Source organism: Jaculus jaculus, chromosome 20 (assembly GCF_020740685.1).
Source record: "Jaculus jaculus isolate mJacJac1 chromosome 20, mJacJac1.mat.Y.cur, whole genome shotgun sequence".
NCBI lineage: Eukaryota > Metazoa > Chordata > Mammalia > Rodentia > Dipodidae > Jaculus > Jaculus jaculus.
In genome coordinates, this window is record NC_059121.1 from 7425765 (window position 1) to 7452868 (window position 27104).

Here is a 27104-nt window from a genome sequence, read left to right on the forward strand (position 1 = left end):
TCATACCTTTTGTCCCAGCATTCAGGAGGCAGAGGTAAGAGGGTCTCTGAATTTGAGACCAGCTTGGGAACTACAGAGTGAGTTCCAGGTATAGAGTGAGACCCTATCTTAAATAAAAACAACAACAAGGGGCTGGAGAGATGGCTTAGCAGTTAAGGCGTTTGCCTGCAAAGCCAAAGGATCCTGGTTCGATTCTCCAGGACCCATGTACGCCAGGGGCACACGCATCTGGAGTTTGTTTGCAGTGGCTGGAGGCCCTGGCGTGGCCATTCTCTCTCTCCCTATCTTTCTCTCTCTCAAATAAATAAATAAAATGAAAATTTTTTTAAAAGTTCAATTAAAAAAATAAAGCAACAACAAGCAGGGCACCATGGCGTATACCTTTAATCCCAGCACTTGGGAAGCAGAGGTAGGAGGATCACTGTGAGCTCCAGGCCACCCTAGACTACAGAGTGAATTCCAGGTCAACCTGGGAAAGAGCGAGACCCTGCCTAAAAAAGAAAGAAAGAAAGAGAGAGGGAGGGAAGGAGGGAGGGAGGAAAGGAGAGAGGAAGGAAGGAAGGAAGGAAGGAAGGAAGGAAGGAAGGAAGGAAGGAAGGAAGGAAGGAAGGGAGAAAGAAAGAAGGAAAAGAAAAAGAAACCAAGTGGATATTGTGATGTTCCGACATGAGTATCTGAGAACCCGTGTCGTGGAGGCACAGCGTCTTGCTCTTTAGGATACACTACTGTATCCTAAAGATACACTCTTTCCAAACCCAGCCCAGCATATCTGGTACTGTTTTGCGTGGCTGAGACGCCTTACAATTGCAGGTTCTTGGAAACAGTTATTCATTAGTAACTTAGAGGGTCTTATCAGACGCTCTTATCATCCTCTTACATCACTCGACTTGTCATTAAACACTCCGCGTTTCTTGCCTTAGCAAAGTAGATTATCCCCCTAAATACAGACGGGCGGAGAGCTCTACAGCTAAGGGTCCTGGTGCCCTGCCCCTTCCTCCTCTTGTCCCTTGTCCCCAAGTGCTGGGGACAGACCCCTGGTCTGGTAACAGACCCCCGGAACATCCTCATGGTACTTCTAATTCCATATTCCCCCAACCAGACAGCAGCTCTCTCACGTTTGTCTTCTGAAAGTGATAGATTCAGAGGTCAACCCCGAGAGAAGAGATCCTGCAAACCTCGGCTCCCTCCCGCAGCTGATCGCACGCACACGGTTCTCTTCGTAAATGCACGCCTCCCTTGCACCTTAGCCGATTGCTTGCAGAGGCTCTGCCTCTCAGGGTTCCACCAGGGAGCTCTAGAGCTGGCGTAGTCTTCGCCCTGGTGGGGAGGGGGGGCTCCAGGAGGATTCAAGGGGGTCAGGATGCTTCCTTGTCAGACCTTCCATATGGCCAAGACCCGTTGCCCGAGTGTGCTTGGACAGACCCAGGCTGGTCTAGCAAGATGGTCACCTACAACTTCTAGCATGAGGTTAGAGGTTAGTTAGTTAATTAATTAGTTAGAGATTAGTCGTGGTCCCTGCCATGCATACTGCGTACCCCGAGGTGCAGTGGGGATAAAAGGTGGACAAATTACACAAGGGAAAGTGGGGCCTGTCTGCAAGGAGGCTTCCCCCTTCAGGGAGCAGCAGGGGAGCCCCTTTGTATAAGCCTGTACTTTTAGATGAGGTTTCTTGACCTGCTCAAAACTCCAGCATCTGATGGTTTCACAAGAGTCCTGGCTGCTAAGTGTCAGGAACTGCTGAGGCAGGAGAAAGCCCTGGGGGGGGGGGGGACAGCGGGTGATGCTCTTGACATCTCTATGGGTGAAGGCAGTGACCAGAAGCGGTGGAAACAGAGACTTTGGGACTGAATGGACACTGAGAACATTAAGAAAGGGAGAGATTCTGGGGAAGTGGCAGATTTGGTGTGGGCACAGAGAGTTTAGGGTAATGGGTACCAGCCTGAGGCCCCTCCAGAAGGAGAGCGGGAGGCTGTGGATGAAGGACCGAGGGAGGCTGTGGATATAGCTCAGCCAAGAGCCGATGGGGCTGAGGGCTGTGACATCTCGCCGCTGTCCCTTATGGAGCATCTTGGGAACTTGAACCTCCTCTGTCCTGAGAAGGGCTAACACGATGGTGCCTGCATCCAGGGAATTCTCAATCACACCAACTTCCTCTGACTTTCCCACTCCCACAAACTGTTTCTGCTGCTCCTCTGCTATTGTGTGTAGAAATCAAATTTCCATGAAGAATATAAAGAAAATGGTTCTGTTCTATCAGGACAGACCAAACCTCAGGCACAAGTGTCTTTCTAGTTAAGCCACCAAGTGTCACCAGAGTCTGTCAGACATAGCTAAGAAAATGTATAAGAAAAACACCTGGGCTGGAGAGGTGGCTTAGTGGTTAAGGCCCTTGCCTGAAAAGCCAATGGACCCAGGTTCAATTCCCCATGTTCCACATAAGCCAGATGCACAAGGTGGTGCATGCATCTGGAGTTCATTTGCAGTGGCTGGAGGCCATGGTGCACCCTTTCTCTCTCTCTGTCAAATAATCAAATAAATAATTTTTTTTCAAGGATATATCTGACCACCAAGTGATGCACGTGAGACAGGAGCTTTAGTCCCTGAGCCCAAGAGGCCACCACCACTTCAGCGTCTCTATCCTGTCCCCTCACTGCAAACGGCCTGCTCCATGGCAGCCATTGAACCAAACAGGTTAATTATATTTGCTTCTGATTTCACCCACCAGTGAGTGTTGAGAAGGAACTTAATAATTGCCTCACCTAACAGGTATACTCAGGTGCATTTCGGTGCTGAACATATCTGTCATGGGTGAAGAGATCACCACGTGACCTCACCACCTATGGTCTGTGACCATCTTCTCTGTCCTGTCCAACAGTGGCAGCGGAGGGGACAAGGGACGAGCTCTGGCACCCAGGACACTTGCTGTGTATTGGCGGTGGGTAACCAGCTGGTGCCTTTGAGAATTCTGGGGCCAAGAAGACACTCACTCACCTCTTTGGATAAAATGATTATTTGTTGTTGTTGTTGTTTGTTTGGTTTGGTTTGGTTTTTTGAGACAGGGTATTTTACTGGCCTAGAACTCACTTTATTACACGAGATCGGCTAGCCAGTGACCCCAGGGATCTTCCTGCCTCTGCCTCTCCAGTGCTAGGATTACTCATGTGTGCCCCCCCACACATAGCGTTTTCACAAGGGTCCTGGGGGTCCAAGTCATGTCCTTATGTTTGCAAGACAAGCATTTGACCAATTGCACCATTTCCCCAAGCCTCGGTGCCCCTGCTGAGGTTTGACAGAGCCAAAGTCCACTGCCTTCCTCTTGCTGGGGTCAGCGGGCCGGATTCTTTAGGCTGTGGCAAGGACCACCAGGAAGATTCGGTCTTCCAATCCCACACTACAAAGTCAAGCCAGGAACCTATCAAAATGGAGAGAATGGAGCTCATTAACCAGTCCAAATGTGTTTACCTCACCTTGCGCGTAGTTAGAAAAGCAATTCCACTTGTAATTAAATTCTCATAAAACGCAATCATACTTGACAGTATGGCTTGGAACAGGCCAGAAGAAACCAGAGTATGTTGGGTGTCACCGTCCACTGGGCTCGTGTTCGCAACAGACAATCTGAAACAGCGTGACGGGGGCGAGCTCCACTACGCTTCTTTTTTTGTTGCTGCTGTTTTCAGGGAGGGTCTCACGCTAGCCCAGGCTGACCTGGAATTCACTGTGCAGTCTCAGGGTGGCCTCGAACTCATGGCAAACCTCCTGCCTCTGCCTCCCGAGTGCTGGGACTAAAGGCGTGCGCCACCACGCCCGGTAAACTCCCCTATTCTTAATTTAAACTCAGCCCCGCAGTTTTCACCTTATTTTACAAGACTTAACACTCTCAAAAGTGAACAAAGGAAAGTCACGTTAATGGTGGCCATTGGAGAGCAACCTTATGCAGGTCTCATTCTGACCTAGTTTTTCTTTTCATCACTTATCTTTCCGGGAAAGTTGAACAGATCCATCCCTAATTAGACATGTACAGTTCAGACATTATCGGAAAACAGTTGCCGTTAACATTTGGACTCTGCATCTGCTGTCTGCACGATGCATGTCTCAGCGCAGTGACCAGCTCTCCTGTATCTACGCCCGTCTTCTCTATGATCTCTGTCAGTTAGTCTACCAGGAGGCCCTTGACGTCTCCTAACCTTTCATGGCAAAAGATGGGCATTTAATTACCAGGAACATGACCATGATGCAATAGGTCAGGACACACGTGGCTTTTGCTTGGGAGGGCTCCAGGAAGGAGCAGAAGCAGGGGAGATGCTCAGGGCAAATTCAGGAGTCCTGGGCATAGCACCTGCCTCTCATGTTACCCAGCGGGGTGTCTGGCTCATTCATAAAAATAAGTCAGGCCGGGGGGCTGGAGAGGTGGCTTAGTGGTTAAGCACTTGCTTGTGAAGCCTTAGGACCCCAGTTCGAGGCTCAATTCCCCAGGACCCACATTAGCCAGATGCACAAGGGGGCACATACATCTGGAGTTCGTCTGCAGTGGCTGGAGGCCCTGGCGTGCCCATTCTCTCTCTCTATCTGCCTCTTTCTCTCTGTCTGTGCTCTCAAACAAAAATGATTAAAAAAATAAATCAGGCCAGTTGTGGTGGTGCTTGCCTTTAATCCCAGAACTCCGGAGGCAGAGGTAGGAAGGTCGCTATGAGGCCACCCTGAGACTACATAGTGAATTTCAGGTCAGCCTAGGCTATAGAGAGTCCTACCTCGAAAAAAAACAAAAGCAAAAACAATAAAACGTCAGTGATAAAAGGTCTTAACTATTTATAGATTTCAATTAGAAATGTCCACCGGGTCTCTAGTGCTGATTAGCTCATACTGTATGGATATTAACACTGAGCATCCACTTGCTGGTATTCATTGAACTGCACCATTTAATAGCAGACGTGATGACTGAGACTGGGTTGAAGAAAGTCCCCGGTGAGTGTGGGACAGGAGTGAAGCCGGAAACCGTGGCCTGAGTGTGGCCCTGAGAGGATCATGGACAAGACTTACCTTGGGCTGCGAGAAGAAGCCAGAGTGGTCTGCACTGGGGAGCTGTGCTGTTAGATGCCTGGGCTTTCCGGAAGTGTCATCTCCAGGCCAGCAAAGCCCAGATCTTCCTCTCCGAGTGACATCATCAGACCCAGGCCACAGTCCCCCTCTCAGCTGTGGGCCATGCTCAATTTGAGGCCTTAAGTGACCAAGTCAAGTTCCCCTAAGACCTCGAGCAATGCCTGGCCTCCAGAGCTCTCTAAGGAGGCTCCCTGCTGGGAGTCCACGGCAAGGTCAGGGTTGTCATGTACAAACAGGCCTGGTGGGCCGCCGTGCCCCACTACAGCGCCTCCATCTGGCCTTCAACAGAGTTACTTCAGGAGCTGGGACCCCCAGCTTGAATGGTCACTCTGGAGCTCTGCTAAGGAGACAACAGAAAGGACCGCATGCCGTGAGGAGCCATGCTACACAGTGCAGGGAGCACTGAGAGAGGACACGTCTTGCTGAAGGAGCACTGTGACCGCACTGCGGCATCCCCGCGGCCGAGGTGTGAAGGAGGGCATGTGTGGGGAACTAGGAGAAGTTGAGGAGGTTCTCATAGTCTCTAAGGGCACCTGTCCAGGTGGCTCAGGACGGCTCAATATGGATTTTCTACTCCTAAAACGTTCCCTGTTGTCCTTGCTTCGGCTCAGAGTAGAGGCAGCATCACCTGCCCCATAGATTGTCTAATCACTTGTTTCTAGGAGTCTGACCCGAAAAGGCCGATCTCAGAGTTCTATGAAAGTAGAGACTTTCTGAAGACTTCTCGTACGGGCTCCACCGGCAGGGTCTGCGCGGGCACCGTGGGCACAAGCTGTGCCCTCCACGTCGCACTTGCCCCAGCGGGAATCCTTCTGCTGGCGGGAGGCGAGCCATGTGCCCGGGCTAAAGCGTGTGATCACGAACACAGGGCAGACTGGGTGTTTATGTGCTTGTTGAACAAGGATGTACATCTTTTGGAAGGCACAGCTCGTCACAAGGTTTTAGGAGCCAGCCTCCCCCCGGCTTCCCTGCCGTGCCCTGTCTGCTCTAGTGAGCGTGCCAGCCGGAAGCAGGCGGCACTTAGAAGGCATCCGGGATGCTGTGAGTTGCCCACCAGGCTTCGCGGAGCTGCAGAAGGTGGCAGGAGGGGGCCGTTCGCACCTGCTCCTCAAGGTGTCCGAGGGAACGGCGAGCAGACCTAGCCGTGGCATCCTGACTCATCTGGGCTCTGTTCGCTTCATCACTGCCACAGAGCGCTGGCTTTTCTTTTCTCCCCCCGCCCCACCATCCACAACTTGTGCAAAATTCACCTTGAACACAAATGGAGTTAGTTTTTCTCCGAGGCGACACCTGGTCTCGAGTGCGGTCACATTGGGATGCATCTGCGCCCTGAGCTTCGGTTTTTCTGCTAGGGAGATTGGCCCTGGTTGAATGACAAGAGTCCAGGCAAATACCAGGGCTGAGGATCAAGGGAGCCGACATCTGCATGCCCTTCCTGGGCTCGCACTGGGCTCTGCTCAGGCGCTGAGCCTGTGTCCTTTAATCAGGTCTTCGCTTGCCCTTCAGGTGCTGACCTGGCCAGGGGCAGTCAGTGCCGTCGGGAGTGCCATGGCAGAGAAGCAAAATGATGTCTAGAGAAAGCAGTGTGTGGCAGCTCCGCAGGGCCAGAAAGCTGCAAGTTGGAGTGTTTTGTTATGTTTCCTTGGTGCACCTTGGTTCAATTTGAGCTACTGGAGTGGAAATCCCTGAGGGGAAGGTTAATAACAAAGAGGGGCAGTGAATACATTTAATCCCAGCACTTGGGAGGCAGAGGTAAGGGAATCACCATGAGTTCAAGGCCAGCCTGAGACTATATAGTGTATGCCCAGCCAGTCTGGGCTAGAGTGAGACCTTACCTCAAAAAAAAAAGAAAAAAAGAAAGAAACGAATGGAGCTGGAGAGATGGCTTAGCAGCTAAGCGCTTGCTTGTGAAACCTAAGGAGCCCGGTTTGAGGCTCGATTCCCCACGCAAGCCAGATGCACAAGGGGGTGCACGCGTCTGGAGTTCGTTTGCAGTGGCTGGAGGCCCTGGTGCACCCATTCTCTCTCTCTCTCTCTCCCTCTCTCCCTTTCTCTGCCTCCTTCTCTCTCTGTCTGTCACTCTCAAATAAATAAATAAAAATAAGCAATAAAAATAAAAATGAAAAAAGAAGACCAAAGCAAACAACTAACGGAAGAGTTAGCTGGCAGCTGCCTTGAGGTCTGTCTGGGAGCTAAGGCGCTGCGTCCTCATGCGTCCCCTGGCCAGGTTTCAGAGGGTGACCAAACCAGGCATCTTCTGGGAGGCCCCTGCTTAGGCAACCATATACTGTCCTATGAGGTGTCTGCTGCAGACAGCAGCGGGACTCTAGGTTGGGGGGGACCCAGTGCAGACAGACAGCTCCTCTGTGTTCTGCTCTGTTTCTGGAGCCAAAGTCTTCCTCTGCACTTCACACCCCTCCTCCATGTATTGATTTCTGTCTCCTGGTTGTCATTTTGGTCTCAGGTGGACTCATCCCCTACTCAAGGTTCTCAGAGCCAGGTTGGTAATGACCCAGTTCCTCCTGGCGTCCCTCTTTCCCCAGGAGCTCCCCACAGCATGGCTGAGTACCCTACAGTGAGCATTTGAACCAGAACCTAGGGGCTGCCACTGATGCCCGACTTTTCAAGCAAGCTTTGATTGACGGGGACACACCATGCCTGGAGAAGCAAGGAAGAGTCCTTTGCCCGTGGCTAATTGCTCTGTGCTGAGAGTGGGATTACAAAGCCACACGCATTAGACATGGGCCTTCCTAAAAACAGAAATGGCAGGAAGAAGCCACCAGGTTGCTCCGTGCTGCGGGGCAAATTTTTTTTTCTGACTTTCAAGAGGGACAGATGTTCGCTGCTTAGACTCCTGCCGGGAGGTATGGGAACCCTGGGTTGAGGAGAAAGATCCTTTCCAGTTTGCAGGGAACATGAGCCAGGGCGTGTCCCTTGGCTGCCCAATGTATACATGCCATGTCACGTAAGGTCCCTGTTCTCCCCATTCCCCACTTAACTAAAGCATACCTTGTCACTGCCAGCAGGGACAGGTCACTGGATATCTCATCCAGCGGGAGCAACACAGTGTATACCAGGGGATGGGCATGTGTCTTCCACACAGGGAACGCCAAATCGCATAAAGGCCATTTCCTTCCCATCACACAGTGGCCAAGCTGCGTGGGACAGGTGGCAATGGTGACAGAGCCTGCCACACAGTCTGCCCCGTGGCTTTTATCTGAAAGCTTTGGTGGCTCGGGAACCCCAGCCTACTGGAAGCACGTGGAGGCCTGTCTGTAAGGACACAGCTGTCAGTTTGGCTAGTTGGCCCCGATGCCACCTTCTGGGACAAGCCGTGTGTATTCCACTGATTCCATTCTCGCTCAAGTGGCTCTGGTTTACACAAACCAGGTAGTGAGGGGGCCTGAGCCAGATCTCAGCTTCATAAGACCAGGTTTCCCATCAGAGTGAAGATGGACATTAAAGCCAACAGGCAGAGTGATTGTGCCCTGTGTCAGGCTTTGCATGACGGGGCCACACCGGGGATCTTCAGTGGAGACCCCCCAAGAGAGGGTGACTCTGCAGAGAGAGCGGTGAGGGGATGAAGGTTGTCACGTCCCTCCCCCTTGCAGACTGGGCAGGCACTGTAGTAAGCACGGCCCCTGCCTCACATCCCAGATTAGATCAGAGGGTGGACTCAGGATGGAGCGAGAAACTCCTAGATGTTACTCCGGCTCCCTCGAAAATGGGCTTCGGGGTGAGGTAATGAGTTGCCATTTCCGGAGAAAGCTGGATGGAGGTTGGTGGTGGTCCCTGAGACAGTGCTGCGGGGCTGGGAGAGGCGTCCTCGGGACATTCCTTGGTCCACCGGCATTGCTATGCCCATAGGTTCCGAAGCCCAGCTATACTTAGATCGTCTGCACAGAGGCAAACTCACTCCTTCATTTCTAACTTCACGTGCGATGGTTGCACTCGACAAAGTTCTCGACACACGGTTGGGGACACTCTCAAGGTCACTCTGTATGAGGAATCCTGGCTTTAAACTCCCACTCGGGAGCACTGGACATTGACTGATTCTCCCACGGCCCTCTGAAAAGGGCTGGAATGCCGCCTCCCGGGAGAAGCCATCTGGATTCCACAGAGCCATCTGAACACATCCTCACTGAAGGCGCTGCAGCTTCCAGAAACCAGAGTCGCCGCCCATCCGCCACAGATTTAAGTTGACCGCTTTGTTTATCACTAAATCAAATGCAGTTTTGTTAACTATCCCTTATCCTCCTGCCCAAGGAGACACAACGGATTGCTTCGCAGAGCCATGGACAAAGTGAAAATCCATAGCGACGGCAGTAGCCTGTCACCGGTCAATGAGTGTTCATTAAGCAGGGTATCAACCTGGCATCTGTGATGCCCCGTGCATTCTATTGTTCATTAGCTTTGACGATACAGTAAGATTGCTTCCTTCCCTGCCCTACAAAATCTACATCAATGTAGGGAAATCTCTGTTGAACGCCAGACATTGCAACTTTATGGTGTGGGGAAGGCCTGCAAACACATCCCTCTTCCCTCAGTGTCGTGGGCAGCTCTGTAAGAGGCTGAGGGAGTCGCTGGACCCCTGTAGCTAACCCTCATGGTATCTTGGTAAGACATGGATCCCCCTTAACGTGACCATGTCCTCACAGACCCTTGGCTTCCACTGTCACATACCCAGGAGACACATCTACTAGGCAGCTTATGGCCCCAGTCACCTCCCAGTCCAAATCTTCAGTGCCCTGCCTGTGGAGTCTCTGGTCCATTCTGGACACCCCCCGAGCTTGGCTGCATCTGGAGTGGAGGCTGGGATGCTCCCGTGGCCAGTGTCTCAACAGGGATGAGGCTGCTAAGAGTTACACAGGAGCCAGGTCTGGTTGTGCCCCAGGACTGTCCCCTCTGTCGTTTTATAATTAATTTAATTAATTAGTTTATTTATTTGAGAGAGGGTAAGAGGCACAGTGAGGGAGAAAGAGAGAGAGAGAATGGGCGTGCCAGGGCTTCCAGCTACTGCAAACGAACTCCAGATGCATGTGCCACCTTGGGCATCTAGCTTATGTGGGTCCCAGGGAATCTAACTAAGGTCCTTTGGCTTTGTAGGCAAGTACCTTAACCGCTAAGCAATCTCTCCAGCCTGTTTTATTTATTTATTTATGAATGAGAGGGAAAGAAGCAGACTGAAGGAGAGAGTATTTATTTATTTATGAGAGGGAAAGACGCAGACTGAAGGAGAGAGAGAGAGAGCCCTCTGACTTGATTATGCATACCTCCTCATCTTTCTACCACCAGAATTTGTCATTTTGTTGTGTGAGTACAATAAATACAAATAGATCATTTCTTGGAATTTTTTTGGGTGGGAAGCAGAGGGAATCTCCCTTCTCTATAGCCCTTAAACATGCACCAAATGAGGCAAACAGACATTATGACACTTCATTCAGAAGAAGAAAGATTTCATGAGACATCACAGTCTTTCCACAAGTTTCAGAGCTTCCCCGGGGAGGTAGGGACCACCGGGGTCCCACAGTGTGTGTGAGCATGTGTGGATTAGCAGTTTTCTTATTCTAGAACTGCACTCCCATTTGTTTGGATGACATGCATTGCTGGCACAAGTTTCTGCTGGTCTGATGGTCTTTTGCCGGTCCATCCTGACTCAGGCTCTGAGACTGCAGAAATCTTCCCAGCCTCCCCACAGCCCATCAGGCCCTGCTGAGGCCCGGCCATGAGGCCTCCACGTCAGATGCCCCTGGAACCCTGAGCGTCACTCTTCCCAGCAGCACTATTTCCTCGCTTTTTCCTTCACACCTTCAAAGACATCTCAGTTTCTCCTGCCACCTGCTCCGTCTGTGGCCATTCAGCCTTCTAGAGGAAGCTGCCAGAAGCTTCCATCCCACCGACACAGGTGATGGGCAGCTCTGTCCTGGAACAGATAACCTGGAAACTCCAGGGGTGGGGGAGGAAAATAGACAGAGGTTCACTTTTTGAAATAATGTCTCTGTCTAGAAAGTTTGGGCGGCCTCCCATGGAAGAGCTGTTAACATGTGCTCCGAAGTAACAGGGGCATCCACGAGCTTCAGTATCCGAGACACATGGCTACCAGTTCATAGGAAGGAAACTGTGTGGGCCAGATAGGGTCTCTCCACCTTCGTGCAAAAGGTGGGTTTATTTATCACCAGGAGAGTGGTCATAGCACAGACAGCTTTTCCCCAGCCAGGGCCAGAAGGGTCCCAGGACGTGTGGCCATGGTATATTCATGCCCTATGAAGTCCTGATTTTAAATTGCTCATACATGGCTGTGGCAAGAACACTTTTAGTTCTTAAAAAGAAACCATCCCATATTCAAAAGTGTACACAGGGCTAGAAAGATGGCTCAGTACTTAAGGAGCTTGCCTGCAAAGCCTAATGACCTGGGTTTGATTCCTCAATACTCAGGTAAAGCCAGGTGCACAAGGTGGCACATGCATCTGGCATTCACGTGCAGTGGCTGGAGGTCCTGACATACCCATTCTCTCTGTTTCTGTCTCTCTCTGTTTGCAAATAAATACAAATATAGTTCTTTTCTTTTTTTTTAGTATACATAGCTCGTTGCATGAAGATACACACTGTTTGGTCTTGTGAACACAGGACTTAGAAACTTGGGGACTCACAATGACCCCTTCATATTGGAGACACATTCTGTAATATGGAAGGGGGGGTTTGAGCAGGACAGCAAAGAAGAAACAAGTTAAAGCTGGATAAAGTGGATAATGGGTTCCAGGTGCTTCCCTTCCTAATGCATTAGGTAGGGCTGACCCTGCCCTGGAACAAGACATGTGCCCTGTGGAGGTTTGATTCAGGTGTCCCCCATAAACTTAGGTGTTGTGAATGCTAGCTCCCCAGCTGACGGATATTTGGGAATTAATGCCTCCTGGAGGGAGTGTATTGTTGGGGGCGGGCTTATGGCCTTTATAGCCAGTTTCCCCATGCCAGTGTTCGGCACACCCTCCTGTTGCTGTGGTCCACCTTATGTTGGCCAGGGGGTGATGTCCACCCTCTGCTCATGCCATCGTTTTCCCCTGCCATCGTGGAGCTTCCCCTCGAGCCTGTAAGCCAAAATAAACCTCTTTTTCCCAGAAGCTGCTCTTGGTTGGGTGACTTCTACCAGCAATGCGGACCTGACTGCAACATACCCCCACCATCTTTACAGCCCGCATGCTCGGTTTCTTAATGCAGAGGGTGTATACTTTTGAAAGGCGACATGATCCCCATGGAGACCAGGTGTGAGTGTCCTAGCTAACCAGAGAGTGTCAAGGCACCGAGGCGTCCATAGGAACAGGGTGTGCGTGTGTGCGTGCGTGAAGACCAGCCCGGCTCCTGATTCCTGCTGCAGCCCTCCTGCCCCAGACCGCAGGCTCCGTTCTGAGCAGCAGGAGCCCCTGCCCTGAGGACCGCACAGCGTGAGGACTTCTGAAAGGGGACTTGCAGTTCTTCCTGGACGTGCACGTTCTTAGCCATCAGTGTCATGGGGGGAGCTGCTTACAGCCACAGGCCTCAGCTCGGCGGCCCCTCTGCGCTCTGCTGTTTTGGGACAGTGGACTGTGTGGCCCGCGGGGTCACCGCTGCAGCTGTGTTGGCAGTGTGGGAGCAATGCTTACCCCAAGTTGACCCTGTTTAGCTCCATTCCCAGTCCAGAGCTCAGGCCTGGGGACTGGCGATCTGCGGAGAGACTTGGTTCTGAGACACAGCCTGGCTGGGTGAACCCATGACCCTGGTAGATGGCATCTCTAGCGAGTCTCACGTCAGAAGCACCAAGCTCTGTGTGGTCCCCACAGGCCACGGCATGTCGGTGGCAGTGCTGTGGAGGTCCTTGGCTTCACCAGAGCTTCCCACTGCATGCTAGCTGGACGGTCCACTGGTCCCCGATGGCTCCACAGTGACCGTCCATCTCCCTGGGCAGTTTACATTCCCTCTGAGAGAGTCCCTACTAAGTGCTGCTGTCCCGCCTCCGGTGTCCCTACTAAGTGCTGCTGTCCCGCCTCCGGTGTCCCTACTAAGTGCTGCTGTCCCGCCTCCGGTGTGGCTGTGCACCAGTGAAGTTGGCCCTGAGCCTTCTCTGCTCCATACAGGGCGGACTGTAAGGGCTGGGTAAGGACGGGGGACGGGGCAGGGAAGGATGAGGAAGGGCAGGGCATGGGCCGGTTGAGGGCAAGCCTGGGGCAGGAAAGTAGCCATCCTTGCAAGGCACCCTGGCTTTCACGGCCATTTAGGAAAGCCAGACATTGGACTCTCCATTTCTTTTCTTTTCTTTCCTTTTTCTTTTGTTTTGAGGCAGGGTCTCACTCTAGCCCAGGCTGACCTGGAATTCACTATGTAGTCTTGAAGTCTCAGGGTGGCCTCGAACTCAGAGCAATCCTCCTACCTCTGCCTCCCGAGTGCTGCAATTAAAGGCGTGCACCACCACGCCCGGCTTTCCTTTTTTTGAATTTTAATTAATTTTATTTTTATTTATCTACTTTTGGTTTTTCGAGGTAGGGTCTCACTTTAGCCCAGCTGACCTGGATTTCACTATGGAGTCTCGGGGTGGCCTCGACCTCACAACAATCCTCTTACCTCTGCCTCCCGAGTGCTGGGATTAAAGGCGTGCGCCACCACACCCGGCTGGGCTCTCCATTTCTTCTAAGTGTGCAAACAGACCCTGGTTGAGTGAGTGTTCTCACAAACTTCAGCTGTCCCAGCTGCAGTCTCTCATCTCATAGGCATCAAGGTGCCAAACATCCTGGTATGTGCAGCCTACAGGTCTGCGGCTCATTCCTGCCAGCTGGGCTTGCTGTGGCATCTAGTGACCCCCTTCCCTCAGCGCCCACCACGACAGAGGGGCCAGGGGGCTCTGTTCTGCTGGTCCCCTGGGCTTGGGAGCAGGTTCCACAAGGTCGTCTGTGTTCTGCTGGTGGGCAGTGTGGAAATGAATTGCTGAGAGAGCGGTGTTCTCTCCTCAGCACACTTGCCCACTGGGCATCAGGAAGGGGGCCTTTCAGCCTGCCACTCACTGGTGAGTGCCGTGCCCCGTCAGTCTGTTCTTCCTTCCTTCTTCTTTTTTGTTTGTTTGTTTGTTTTTTTTGAGGTAGGGTCTCGCTCTAGCCCAGGCTGACCTGGAATTTACTATGGAGTCTCAGGGTGGCCTCGAACTCACAGCGATCCTCCTACCTCTGCCTCCCAAGTGCTGGGATTAAAGGCGTGCGCCACCACGCCCGGCTCCGTCAGTCTGTTCTTATGGCCATCTGCCTGTGGACCCTCATTTGAAACTTAACTGTAAAGTCAAACAAGCTACAGAGTTCTTAAAACCCAGCCACTTAGGTACTGTGTAGAATTAAATAAAATTGAGGCAAGAAAAAAAAAAAAGCCAGATCAATCCTTTCCTGTTTTGTGGACCTTCCTGATTCAAATGTGTTGGGCAGTGCCCGGAAGCCGGGCCTAGGCTACAAGTAGAGCGAGGCAGGAGCACTATAGAGGTCAGCGAGAGACCGGGAAGAGGGAGCCACTGCGCGCTCGGCGCCCGGCCCTCGGTGCAGAGCGGCCTTCACCTGCTGCAGGGACGAGGCTCTGCAAGACAGGCAGCTCTGAGCACACTGTGAGAGGGAAAAGATGTCGGTCCCTCCCTGGCACCATGGACCCCAGCCACATTCCCAGGGCAAGTGCGCCTTGATTAATGACCAGCTGCCAAGGCTGTCGCCTATACCCTGAGCCCACAGCCTGGGGTCTCTGGAGCCTCCAGTCCCTTCCTCCGCCTCCCTCTCGGCCCAGGAGTCTCCTGACTCAGGTCATAGCAAAGGCAGCCGGTGCCACGTACCACAGAGCCAGGGCTGACCGCTGGGAGAACCATAAACCACACAGTGTGATGATCAACTGAGCAGTAAATTAATTAATCATCATTTTATGCCTCATCAAGCACTTTGCTGAGCCTCTCAACGGGGGCCTTGGAGGAGCCAATGGCAAGCAGACTGTTGTGTTTAGCTGGGGGAGCCTTCCACAAACAGGGGAGGTTTTGACAAGCTAATAAATATGTCATCCGTCTCTGCCCTGGCAGCAACTCAGCCCCACCTGCAAAGTGGCGAGATCTGCCCAGCCTGGTGGGCAGTGAGGGATGGATGGAAGAAGTAGCTGGGAGGAGGAATGGGGCGCAGGACATGGGGAGGATAACGAACCCATGAAGTTCCTCCACACTCCTCACATCTTAGGCCACTTGCTGTGCCTTCCCCAGGGGCAGAAAGCATCAGGACCAGTGTCCTTCAAATGTGGCCTTGGTGTTCATCATTCTTGTACCTTTTCCTTCCTGAGCTCTCTGGCAGGGCACAGGCTTATGGTTTGAAAGTGTGTAAGTCAATGCCCTGGGACATCACCGTATCAGTAGCCATCCACCTTCACAGGGCCTGGCCTATGGTGAGCGGTCCCACACCTCCTCTGCCCGGGAGTGGGCCTCCCAGCTCTGAGGAGCGCTGTTCCAGGCTAGCCTCTTCCTGTGGCTGTGCCAACATCAGGGCATTGCAGAGCCCACTCTTCGTTTAGGAAGCTAGCGTTTTTGAAGCAAAAGGGGGGAAAAAAAGATTAGATAGTTGGGTGATAGATAAGACCTGTGACTTTATCACACCTTTTGTTTTGTGTTTTGAAAGCAAAATGGAAAATCCAGTATGGCTGGGAAAGGATCTAGATGCTTTAGTGAAATTTTGATACTGAAGAAATCAGCACACGGCCTGTGAGGCTCTCTGGCTTGTCAGACAGCTAGCCGATAACGGGGGCGAGTTCTGCGTGCCTCGGCTATGCCATGAAGACCGCCAGAATCTGGACAATCACAGGGTGACATGGACGTGGCAGGCTCCCGTGGAATGGTGGCATCCCAGCTCCATATTTTTTTTTTAATTGCCATAGGGAGCTGGGACGGCAGAGGTCAGTGAGGGTGTGCCTGAGGTCAGGTGTCCTACCTGCCTTGCTGGCTTTGCAGGGAGTCAGCTCTGCACCCTGGAGAGTGTCACAGCCTCACTCCCATGCCTCTGTCAGAATGCCACCGCATCCCGTGCCACCGAGCTGCTCTCACGGAGAACGCCCTTGGCTTCCGGCTACAGCCCGACAGACCGAAGCTGACCTTGTTCCATACTCTGGATGCTTTCCACATGGCTCTTCCTGACTTCTAGTGACGGCCCCAGGAAGAAAGGGGGCGCTTTCCAGGGGAGTCTGCACATCTAGTCCTAGTCCTGGCCCTTGGGATGGGCCGGCCCGCCCATCCGTAACCCAGGGGACCTGACTTTGTCACTGCCCTCGACAAGTCCATTCCAATTTCCCCACAGAGCCCAGTGGAGGGCGATTCCGCAGGCAAGGTGACAGCCGGCATACCTGCAGGAGCTCCCCGCCTCTCTGCCTGCTCCAAATCACTGTCGAGATGCGGGGAGATGGCACAGGTTTCCTGTCAAAGGAAGAGTGACAGGAGACTCTGGGAAGCCGCGGCATCAACAGAATGGCTTTTAGCACTGCCACATTGCATATGGACTCATGTCCTTCCTTCTGTGATATTTTTGTGCTGGTGAATCACAAACAACTCTTAAGGTTGAAGTGATTGCTCCATTCTGCACACCATTCTGGAGCTCCTTCCGAAACATTTGGCCATCACATGAGTGATAGAGTTCAGTGTCACACTCCCAGCTGGACAGGTGACGCTGTGGGGAGGGAGACATGTCCTCACCTGCCACATGTGGTCTGGCCTCAGGGTCGGAGCAGGACACCACAGAGCTCAGGACCAAGGGATAAAAGGATGAGTCCCAGCAGCTACGATCCCTTTTCTTCATTGCTTTTTAAATTTTCCATTTGTTGGACAGAAGAGGTGGAGCAGTAGCTAAGAGCCCAGTGACTGGAGTTCAATTCCCGGTACCCATTTGAGCCAGATGCACAAAGTGGCACGGGTGTCTGGAGTTGGACTGCAGTGGCTGGAGACCTTGGTGTACCATCTCTCTCCCTCTTTCTCTCTGTCTCCTCTATCTCTGTCTGCTTGCAAATAAACATATAGAACGCTTTAAAAATGAAAAAAATGGTGGTGCATGCCTTTAATCCCAGCACTTGGGAGACACTGCCATGAGTTCGAGGCCACCCTGAGACGACATAGTGAATTCCAGATCTATCTCAAAAAAAAAAAAAAAAAGAAAGAAAGAAAGAAAGAAAGAAAGAAAAAGTTTCCATTTGTTTTACTTTTGAAAACTAGCTCATGAGAAAGAAAAAAGCAAAAGGGATATGGGAAAGAAAGCTTTAGTTCATAGGTGGGGTGGTGCCTCATGAGGTCTCCAGGCTCCCCCCACTGCTGTGAAGACAGTGGGTAGTGGGGAACGTCTATGTGAGAGTGTTTTCCTCCTACACACCACTCTTTGCCTGCTTGGTCACAGAAGTCCCAAGTGAAATGGCTTCTGGGACTGGGGAAACTGTGTGTAAAGTGCTTGGGATACAAGCATAAGGACCTGAGTTTGGAGACCCAGATCCTGTAAAAAATATTGCATAGAGTGGCATCGAACTGTAATCCCAGGAGAGGTAGAGATAGGGAGATTCCTGGAGCTCACTGACCAGCTCATCTAGCCAAATTGGCGACTCAAAGAAAAAGGTAGAGGGCTGGAGAGGTGGCCTAGCAGTTAAGGCACTTGCCCACGAAGCCTAAGGACCCATGTTCAACTCTCCAGATCCCACGTTAGCCAGACACGCAGGGGTGAGGCACGTGCAAGGTCACACATGGTCACTAGATGGTGGAAGCATCTAGACTTTGATTACAGTGGCTGAAGCCCTGGCAAGCCAATTCTCTCTCTCACTTTCTCTGAAACAAAAAGGAAGTACGTAGACGTAGACACTGACTGAGAAAGACACCCACCATTGTCCTCCCGCTTCCATATGCTCTCTCTCTCTCTCTCTCTCTCTCTCTCTCTCTCTCTCACACACACACACACACACACACACACGAACATACACACATGCATATATAAATATATATGCAAAAATTGACTCAGAGGGGGGCCAAGGTAGGAAGCTGCCTTCATCTGGAGGCTTGGGACATTAGTAAGGAAGGTCTGACATTGCCCAGTAGGGACTAGTTTACCCTGGTTCGTTCTCTCTACTGAGGAGTACAAGGACCGGCCACCCCGCAGCCAGCCTCACCCAAAAGCTGCTGAGGTGCAGGACACCCCCGGTGCCCGGTCGGCACCTCAGCTTGAGAGCTCCCCATCTCGTCACCAGCCTTCTTCCTGGCGCATGCAAGTCCCATCGTGTTTTTACGGCCTTTGAGTAGAGTTCTCCCTGTGTATATTTATTTAATCCATCACATGCATATTCAAGAAGAGCAACCTTATTCTGAAGAGTGTCAGAACTTGGTCATAGCCTAGAGAGATGGCTTAGCAGTTGGGGTGCTTGCCTGTGAAGCCTAAGGACCCAGGTTTGATCCCCAGTACTCATGTAAGCCAGAAGCACAAGGTGGTGCATGTGTCTGGAGTTCCTTGGCAGTGCCTGGAAGGCTCTGGCATTTCTATTCTATCTAGCACCCCCAAATCAATCAATCAACCAGTAAAATATTTAAAACTAGGTCCTTAGGGGTAAAAAGTAGATGGTTTTTTTTGTGTGTGAAGTGCATCAACAGATGTGTGGGGGTAATATTAACACGCATGTGTGCAGCAATTAGAGGGAAGCCTTTTGGGGGGCCCTAGTGGTAACCAGACTGAGAAGAAAATCATGAATTCACTTCCACGGTACGTTTTCCATGTAACGGGTGTGTGTCACACATGCACACAGGTTGCTTTCTTGTCTAGTTTCTGTATGCTTGTTGGAGACATTTTTAATGTAATTTAATTTATTTGAGAAAGAGAGAAATAAAGAGGAAGAGAGAGAGAGACGGAGAACACACCAGGGCCTCTAGCCACTGAAAACAAACTCCAGACGCATGCGCCCCCTTGTGCATCTGGCTTCACGTGGGCACTGGGGAATCAAACTTGGTTCCTTAGGCTTTGTAGGCCTTACCCACTAGGCAATCTCTCCAGCCTGAAACATTTCTTTTAGAATGCCAGATCTCCCTTGCAGCTGGCCCATTTTGTCACTGCGTGTGTGGCTTGTGCTGGTCCTCATGATCCTTGGATTCAATGATGGTGTGTCTGCATTAACACTGGCTCTTATGATTCCTTTTTCTTTTTTTTTTTCAATCTTCTCTTCTTACTTGATTTTGAAGGGTGTTTTGTACACAACAGGTCTGGGGTTTGTTTCACATCCAACTGACCACAATCTGGGTTGTGACAGAGATGTCAGTGTCCTTGCACTTAGGTTGGTGGCGGATGGACTGCGTCCCATCCCCCCGCAGTTTGACTGTACCGCAGCGCAGTGCTTTGGCCGAGTCTCCTATCTCTGCTTGTTAGGCTGTCTTTACACAGGCTCTGTCCATCTCCTGCTTGCGCTGTATTACAAAAAAATTCATTACAATTCTCCACCAAAACAACACCCACCATCAAGGCAATCTGCTCACCAAATAAGCCATCTGAAAGTCACTGCCACTAATTCTCCCCTCTCTCCCGGTCACTGCTCTGAGATGTCATCTTACACGTATGTGGCTGGGGGCTCGCTGCTCTCTGCGCTCTGTCTTCCTACTCCGAGATTCCCGGCTCAACTGTCACTTGGCAAACAACTCCTGGGTAATTTCCCTACAATCGCAAACACCACAGTATCATCCTCTCAGGATCCTCACAGCTTTGGCATCACGGCACTGTCCTAGGGATACAAAGCTTCGATTTCACCTCAGTCCTCTGGCCCGCGGGTGCATTTCTCCCCCCTGTGGATGACAGCTGGGGCGCAGACCAGGAATTTAGATGGGAGGCAAGGCGGGTCTGGTGGCCATGGGTTCTCCTTTATTATATATTTAGGTAGCTTCATCTGTACAATGAACACGTCTGATTGTGCAGAGTATAAAAACGAAATGAGATAAATCTAAAAGCTAAAAAAATAAAAGACAACTGAAAAGAGTGCCTCACCAGCTGATAACCACAGGAAGTAATGGGGAGTCGCAGCAGAACTGTAAGCTCACTCCGTCTGCTCCAATGACCGGGCCAGCTGTGTCTCCAGCAGCTGGTCCGAGATGCCTGCCACAGGACATGTGGATGCTGCCACCTGAGTATCACTCCCACACCCAACCCCCGGGCATGAGTGCCCACTCCCGCGTGCACACCTGCCAGCACAGTAGCTGGGTTGCTTTCTCAGAAGTTTCCAGAACTGTCTCCATGCCTGCTAGTCCGTCCCACGTTGTCATGTCACACTTCAAGTAGATAGCTATCTCCGGGTGACACCGTATGCAAATGTTCACATCGGGCACGTGCCTGCGAAAGGGTGCTAGGAGTTTACCAGGGCAGAGAGTGATCCCAAACACGCCCCTCGCCAAGGACGCTGCACAGGTGATGGGATCAGGAGATGAACTGGCAGGTGCTCATGTGCTGTTACTAGAAAGCTGGACCAGGCCGTGGGGACTCTCAGTGCATCTGCCTGCCACTCTTTCTGAGAACATTATGCCTGAATTATTGGATGGATTCGACACAGTGTCACCACAAATTACTCTTTCTCATACATCTAGCCCCAGAACAGCATGCTGAATGGGCACATTCGTGATATGAACAGATAGATAAGATAGATAGATAATAGATTGATGGTAGATACATTTATATGCATGCATACATACGTAGATAGATAGAGGATGAGTAGATCAATAGATTATAAGCAGATGGGAGATAGTTAGGTAAATAAACAGATATGTAGGTAGGAAGAGAGATGAATGCATAAACAGATGAAATTTTCACCTTCTAACGCAAGCACAGAGAAATAGAACTACAGGTCGAGTAAGCTATTCCCAAACAATAACAACCGTCTGGGCCACATGACTCGGCTTAGAGCCCATGAACAGAGATGGCCATTGTCCTTCTCATACATGCACACATATGTACTTTTTTCAAGGTAGGGTCTCGTTCTAGCTCAGGCTGACCTGGAATTCACCCTGTAGTCTCAGGGTGGCCTCGAACTCACGGCAATCCTCCTACCTCTGCTTACCAAGTGCTGAGATTAAAGGCGTGCGCCGCCACACCTGGCTGCCCTTCCCATATTTGTAATAGAGAAAAATAAGTCAAATCCTGGGACATAAAATCCAGGAAGGAGATCAGCAATGCATCTGAGTGACAGGGACCTGGTTTCAGAAGGCAGTGGCTCTCCCCCTCCCTCCCCCCACTGCTCCTGTGGTTTCAGAAGTCAGTGCCTATCAGGCCAGGTTCTCTCGAACTTGGCATCACACCACACTGACAAAAGTTGGCTCTGTTGAATCTTCAACAGAAGCTGTTGGGCTTTCACACAGCACTTGTTTCTTGGGGTTCTGCATTCAGTGTCCTCTGTGAAAATGGGTCCTTAGGAAGGCCACCCGCCCATTTCTCCTGACAGCCAGGTCCTTTTCTGTTGACGGTGGTGATGGAGAAGGCTGCATTGGGCTCAACCTCCATTGATTTTTCTTTTATTTTTAATTGCTTGAAGGGACTTACTTTAATCTTTGGGCTTCAAAAATGGCCAAGCCAATCTTAAGGCTTACAGGATCTCATGCTGTTTAATACCACTGATGACTTCTCTCTCCCAAAGGAATGCATGCAGCATAGCTCTTTCCAGCTTTTATACATACATACATACATACACACACACACACACACACACACACACACACACACACACACACACACACACATATATGTAATTTTTATTTATTTACAAGAGAGAGAGAGACAGAGAGAGAATGGGCATGCTAGGGCCTCCAGCCTCTGCAAACAGACTCCAGATGCATGTGGCACCTTGTACATTTGGCTTACATAGGTCCTGGGGAATCGAACCTGGGTCTTTAGGCTTCACGGGCAAATGCCTTAATTGCTAAGCCATCTCTCCAGCCCCAGCTTCCTGATAGCTAGTCACCAGGGAGGTGGTTTCCAGCTCAGTCCCAGTGTGATTTCTCAGTGACCTGTAGCCCAAGCATGCGAGGTCTTCAGCAATAGGGTCTTACCATCTAGTTCTGGTGGGAAACCAAGAGCTTCAGCAATGGTCTATAATGTTGGAGGGGTAGAAGTGCTTACAAAGCAACCTTCCATGCACAAAATGACCTTGATATTCGTGACCCTGCAGTACCTGACAGTACCTACAAAAGACCTCCATAATGGGAAGAAAAGATGGTGACATCAAAATAAAAGAGAGGCTAATTGGAAAAGGGAGAGGATACAATGGAGGGTGGATTTGAGAGGGAGAGAGATTCAAGAGGGAATTATCATGGTTATTTTCTATACTTATGGAAACTGTCAGTAAAACGTATTTTTATCCGGGCATGGTGGCGCACGCCTTTAATCCCAGAACTGAGGAGGCAGAGGTAGGAGGACTGCATGATTTCAATGCCAGCCCGAGGACTACACAGTGAGCTCCAGGTCAGCCTGGGATAGAGCAAGACCCTACCTGGAAAAAAAATGTTTGTTTAAAAACATACATGACAACGGCTGCAGAGATGACTTAGTGGTTAAGTGCTTGTCTGTGAAGCATAAGGACCCATGTTCCCCAGATCCCGTGAAAGCCAGATGCACAGGGTGACACAAGCAGCCTGCAAGGCCACACGTGAGCACAAGGGGGCGCACGTGTCTGCAGTTCGATTGCAGTGGCTGGAGGCCCTGGTGTGTCAATCCTTTCTCTCTCTCTCTCATAAATAAAAATAAAAATAAAAATAAAAATCAATACATGACACGTATAGGTGTCCCTGGATGTGGCTTCTTCAGTCCTGTGCCCTCAGCACAGGACAGCTTGCTGCTGCCAAGGACTTCTCTGACCACTCAAAGTTCCTCGGGGGTGATGTGCGCTGCCTCTGTGCCTCGATGGCTCTCCTTCTGAGGAGACCTCTGGGCCCAGCGCGGGCTGTCATTTTCTACTTCTGTCTCCTCTGCAAGTTCCGTGTTCTTCTCTCCTCATTTCTCTTTCTTTTCTTTTTTTTTTTTGTTCATTTTTATGTATTTATTTGAGAGTGACAGAGACAGAAAGAGGCAGATAGAGAGAGAGAGAATGGGTACGCAAGGGCTTCCAGCCACTGCAAACGAACTCCAGACGCGTGCGCCCCCTTGTGCATCTGGCTAACGTGGGACCTGGGGAACCGAGCCTCGAACCGGGGTCCTTAGGCTTCACCGGCAAGCGCTTAACCGCTAAGCCATCTCTCCAGCCCCATTTCTCTTTCTTCTTGCGGATATTCTCACACCTGTCTTTGGAATCCAATATAATTTGTGAAGTAAATTCTGCTTCCAGATTCTTCAAAGGCAGGACTTTTTCTACCAAGAGTGGATTATATATATATTTTTAAGCCAGGTGTGGTGGTACATACCTGAAAATCTCTGCACGTGAGAGGCAGAGACAGAAGAATCTATATGACCTTAAGGCCACCCTGGCCTATGTAGCGAGTTTGAGGCCATCCAAGGCTTGGTAGATGGCTCAGTGGATAAGGTGTTTGCCACACAAGCATGAGGTCCTGAGTTTTGGAGTCCCAGAACTCACCTAAAACATCAGGCATGGGGGCTGGAGAGATGGCTTAGCAGTTAAGACGTTTGCCTGCAAAGCCAAAGGATCCAGGTTCAATTCCCCAGGACCTGCATAAGCCAGATGCACAAGGGGGCACATGCATCTGGAATTCCTTTGCAGTGGCTGAAGGCCCTGGCATGCCCATTCTCTCCCCGTCTCTCCTCTTTCTCTGAATCAAATGGATGACATGAGGCATGGTAGTGAGCATCTTTAACCCCAGTGCTGGAGAGGTGAATTTAGGGACTACCTGAGGCTTGCTAGCTAAGCTCGTCTACCTGAATAGAGACCCCATCATAAAAATATGGTGGACAGTGAACAAGGCAGGTACCTAATGCGGGCATCTTGACTTCACACCTAAAATGAAACAGGAAGTGTAGAGTTTTAAGCTACTTTTATATATATGTGTGTGTGTATTATATATATATTAATATTAATTATATATAAAATATATATAGAGAGAATATATATATATATATATATATATAAGAGAGACAGACAATGGGTGTACGAGAGCCTCCAACCACCACAAACAGAACTCTTGACGCAAGTGCCCCCTTGTGCATCTGCCTTAAGAGTGTCCTAGGGAATCAAACCTGGGTCCTTAGGCTTCTCAGAAAAGCACCTTAACCACTAAGCCATTTCTCCAACCCCAAAAGTGTACATTTTATAGTCATAATTCATCTGTCTCCTTTCAAAGCATGCTTCACACCTTAAAGTATTCTTGAGGGCTGGAGAGATGGCTTAACAGTCAAGGTGCTTGCCTGCAAAGCCAAAGGATCCACGTTCCACTTCACAGTACCCCAGACGCACAGTGTGACCCACGCGTCTGGAGTTCATTTGCAGTGGCTGGAGGCCCTGGTGGACTCATTGTCTCTCTCTCTCTCTCTCATATCTTACTCTTTCTCTCTCTCTCTCAAATAAATAAATAAAATAAAATAGAGACCAAATTGTTTAAAGTGTTCTTAAAATGTTTACATTGTTTTTTATAGGAAATTTCTCCAAGAATCCCACCCCCCAAAATATTTCTAGTAAGAATAATTATCGTCATTTTCAGTGCGTAGCGACCTAAGGGAAGCTGGGAAAATGAGCCAGTGGCACTTTGGTCTTCATCCAAGGTTTCTTGCATCACCCCTTCACCATTCACACTGAATTATTTCCATGTTTACAGCCCCTCCAGAAAGAACCCCAATGTTTTGGGCCAGACCTTTCTTCTGATGACACCCCCACCTGGGCCGTGGGTAGACATTCTTCACTGTAAGGCCTCTCTCACGGTTTGACATTTTCTTCACATCTCTGTGTGTACTCCTGTAAGCCAGCCTTCCTACCTCTTCCCCTTGTCCAACAAGAGAAGAAAAATCAGACTGGAGGGATGACGTAGCAGTTAAGCGCTTGCTTGTAAAGCCTCAGGATCCTGGTTCGAGGATCGATTCCCCAGGACCCACATAAGCCAGATGCACAAGGTGGCTCATGCATCTGGAGTTCATTTGCAGTGGCTGGAGGCCCTGATGTGCCCATTCTCTCTCTCTCTCTCTCTCTCTGTCTCTCTCTCCCTCTGCCTCTTTGTCTGTCTGTCTGTTGCTCTCAAATAAATTAATAAAAATAAATTTTAAAAAGTTTTTGGAAAAAAAAAAGAGAATATACTTGGCAGTGTGTCTTTCCTTCCCTTCTGCACACACACACACACACACACACACACACACACACACACACACAGGTAGAGAGAAAGAGAGAGAGAAAGAGAGAGATCCTCTAGTTTCTTAAACTGTGGCCCATGACCCAATATAGTGTCATAAAAGTGAATATGAGGGTCATGAGAAAACAAAACAAAAAACAAAAACTGGCATTAGTCAGAAGTTTCTGAGGCTAGGGCGGTGGGATGCAGTCACGTTTACAGCGACAGGGCCTCTGCCTTCAGTAGCCCATTGCATCATCCAGAACCAGGAAGCTTCATGGAATTAATTGCTCTGTTGTTTAAAAGATGACTTCTGCTGTTTACCAAAGCCTCCGGGCCTTCCAAGAGCACTGGGTAATTTTAAAAAGAATAAAACCGTCATTACGACACCATACAAAATGAGCGGTGGGCTTCCCTTTCATGTACACACCCGTGCACACACACACATGTACATGCATGAACCTACATATGAAGGGCCTAGCCACTTAGGTGAAGGTCCCCTTCAAAGGTGATGATTAAGTGAATGCTTCTACAAGTAGATCAAAGGAGATGATAGCAGGGCTCGCTCGCTTCAGTTTTCTGCACGGAGTAAGAAAATGCTGCCTCTGAGCCATGCTTTAAAGAGGCACTAAGGAGATAAGGGCATCGCAGCACACATCGCAGGGAGGAAAGTGGAAGGCAGCTCGCCCTCGGGCACCCTGCACACTGGATGGAGGAGCTGGTGCTGCCAGTCCCCAAGCTGGCCGCCGAGACGCCATTTCTTGCGGGATCATTTGATTGATGAGGGTAAAGAGGTTAAAAGATGGAGGGGCAGAAAAGAAAACGGATAAGCCAGTAAACTACGGCGCATGTATATCGGACAGCCTGGTCATCCCAAGCCCTGGGAGAAACACTCAAAATCCTGGCATTACCTTCCTGGTCTCAGAGGAGTGGCTGATGACTTTCTAGTCACACAGAGGTGCTGGGCTCCCATGGACTTGCTTTGATCTTGGGGCTCAGGATGCTTTGACACTGAAGCAGAGCTTGGCAAACGGGAGTCTACGCAAAGCAGAGCTGGTGGGAGGCCAGGCCAATGCCAACAGCAGCCCACGGCTGTCCTGCGGCCATCACCAACCAACCGTCGGCCTTCAGGAATTTTCCCAGCCCTGAGCCTCTGACTCATTTCCTCTTCTGAAGCTCATCTTTCTGTTCACGTCAATACGAAACTGACTGGAAACTGCTCGTCTTGTCCCCACCGAGCCACGTGGAAGAGCGTTCGGCTGTCAGTCTGTCCACCACGCAGACTTGGAAACAGAGCCCGCAGTACATATTTCACGTGCGTTTCATTTTCTTCCCCCAGGACCTAAGGTGCTTTCTAGCTCCTTTGTGACCACCAAAACACGACAAGTGAGATGGGAACGGAACCTCTAAGCCTCCATGGACACCTCGGGGGTCCAGCCCTGCTCAAGGGTCAGGGTGGGCACACAGGAGCCTTGCTCGTCCCTCGAAGTTGGTTCAAGGAGGGATGAGCTTCCTTGTCTGACATGGACACTTGTCACCATAGCTCCGTGGTCCCATCAGTTGCTGTGTTCCATGCTATGGACTTTGTGCACATAGGACAAGGAGACCCAACTTGGGATGTCATCTTTGGACCTGGTCATTGCTATTGATGCTGCCTGTTTTATTTGCCCCCAAACAGTGGAACATGCTCATCATAGGGACACCTGCTATCCGATATTCTCCTCAATGGTGGTAC